This window comes from Ranitomeya variabilis, chromosome 6, assembly GCF_051348905.1.
Source record: "Ranitomeya variabilis isolate aRanVar5 chromosome 6, aRanVar5.hap1, whole genome shotgun sequence".
In the NCBI taxonomy this organism is placed as follows: Eukaryota; Metazoa; Chordata; class Amphibia; order Anura; family Dendrobatidae; genus Ranitomeya; species Ranitomeya variabilis.
The window spans coordinates 218872915-218875705 of NC_135237.1; positions in this window are offsets into that span (position 1 = coordinate 218872915).

Sequence of the window (2791 nt, forward strand, 5' to 3'; positions counted from 1 at the left end):
GTTTCAGAATCAGCGGGATCCGTTCAAGCGTTCCAGAGCTATAACCTCATAAAATGACAGTGGTCAGAACTGTAAAAATTGGCTTGGTCATCAAGTACCAAATTGGCTCTGTCACTAAGGGGTTAAGTTTTACTTCCTGGATCTTTGGAGTTGCTGTGCTTTGTTGGAGATAATTGTAGTCATCCTCCCTGCACCTGGAGATTGTTGGATGCTGTTTTTGGGTGTCTGTTGTCCTCATTGTCATTTTCCCATTTGGTTTGTACATACCTAGCCAGGGCTGTATTTAGAGTTTCTGCTTCCCTAGGCACTTTTAGTGCTGCCTCCCCCATTGTTGAGTATGACACTATCGGCAGTGACTTTGGCAAAAATCGCTGATGTGAAAGTAGCTTTTTGCAGCAGATCCGGTAGTTTTTCCGCATCTGCCGTGTAATGGAACACTTACGGCAACTACGGTCATCCTCATTCATTCCCTATGGGATTTGCGGACATGTGCGGCACTTGCGGTTTTGCCGCAATTCGGCAAATGGGGTACTTGCAGCAATGGAAAAAAACACTGCTAGCAGTGTTTTTTTGTCTCACCGCAAGTGCAAAACCGCAAGTGCTGCACATGTCCGCAAGTAGCAATCACTACCTGTACCTGCACCTTGCTAGCTCATCCCAACCATCCCTCCCTGACCTAAAACTACACTATAAAGCTTTAGAAAAACAATTTATTAACTGCCATATTCCTATGATAATGAGGACTCCAGGCTATGGCGTAGACTGGGACGGGCAGTCTCCGGGTCTCCATTCTCTTTCTGTGCACACCCTCGGTCCCTGCCTCACTGCCTGTGCTGCACTGTGCACAGACATCTCTCCACTGGACCCGGTAATCACCGCTCGCAGTAGCATACCGGCAGAGTTGTATCTAGAGTATCTGGCACCTGGGGCAAGAATTCAGTTTGGTGTCCCCCCCCTCCCTGCCAAGGACATATGTGATTTGCACACTTAGTCACGCTCTCCCTAATGCTCTCAATGTTCAGTGAAAAACTGAGAGAAGCAGAAGAGAAGCTCATTGTCACAGGACTACAAGTATGAAAGTCGCATATGAGTGAAGTGTTCATGTGACGACTACTGGAACCTACAGAGCTGAATCCTGACATCGCAGGCTTCTGAATTCTCACAATTAATGCACTGCACACTTTTAGGATTCTCCCTTGCCGGTGGACAGTCATGTCAGCACAAGCATGTGATTTGTATACCTCTGACCACATTCTGACTAGACATGCCCAGCCTCACTCAGTTCATATTCATTGAGTGAGGCCACACATGTCTAGTCGGCACGTGACTGCATGTATGTAAATCGCCAAGACGACAGAATCCTGACAGCGTGCAGTGCGCACTGTGAGAATTCAGAAGTCTGCAGTCACAAAGAATGACTGCAGACTCTTACAAACCTGGACATCCCCTTTAATGCTCCTAACATAAATAAAAACATGAGAGTTAGTACGACAAATAACATTGACATCCAGGTACCGTATAGATGATGTTGTCTCTGGAGCCGTTCTTTTCTTCATCTTGTCCAGACCCCATGATGAGTTTTCTCATCCACAGCTCGTCTCTGCAGACTTCCATCTTCCCTGCTCTTTTGCAGAAAATCTCCACATGATGCCCTTAAAGATACAAGTGTCATTGTAATGCTCCTGAATAACAAATTGCCCCTCACTATATTGTCTGCACAAAATATGACCCCCACATTGTCCCTCTTATGGTACATGCTCTTCACACTGACCTCTCCTTCCCATACCGGCCCCCTCTTCACACTGTCCTCTCACAGTGTCCCCCCTATAGGGCCCAGTATTTATACTGTACTCTCCCATCACACTCCCCCTCCTTGGTATACTGTCCCCTCCTGGCTGTGCCCTTACACTGTCCCACCATGCTACGCCCCCACTACTCGGTTTCTAATCTGCCCCCATTCACTTTTCTGCCTTCATGCTGTCTCCTCACACTATTCCCCTCCCTCCTCATACTGTCTCCTCTCACATCCCCCCTGTTCACCATACTGTCTCATCATATATTTACCCCCTCACTTTCTATACTGCCTGCTCACTGGACTCCCCATACTGTGTCTGCACACATCCCATCACCCTCACTCCCCGTACTCTGTCCACATCCATTTTTCACATCGCTACTCATACTGTGTCCGCATACATTGCCCCGTTCGCTCCCCATACTGTCTGCACCCATCCCCCATATTGTTAACTCATATATGCCCCCCATTCCCCCATACTGTTTCCTCATACATACTCCCCATTCCCCCATATGGTTTCCTCATACATGCCCCCCATTCCAATGTGCTGCTTCATCATACGTGCCCCCCATTCCCCCATACTGTTTCCTCATACATACCCTCATTCACCCGTACTGTTTTCTCATACATGCCCCCCATTCCCCCGAACTGTTTCCTCATACATGCCCCCCATTCCCCTGTACTGTTTGCCCATCTCCCCCTTTGCTCTTCATTTTGTGATCTCAAATCTCCCCCTCACATTAAATCCCTCCATCCCCACTCCAATTGTCCCCACATATAATAAATCCCCCATCTCCACTCCAATTCTCCCCGCACATAATAAATAACCCCATGTCCTGTAATAATTATAGGGGATAACTCAGGAGACTCTTTGCGTGGAACAAGACAACTACAGGACACAGTTTTATAAGTGGTAAAGTCTATATTATAACACAGTGATTCAAACAGGTGCAGAGAGAAACTCAAGTCCACAACACTTGGTGTAAATGTTAAATGCAG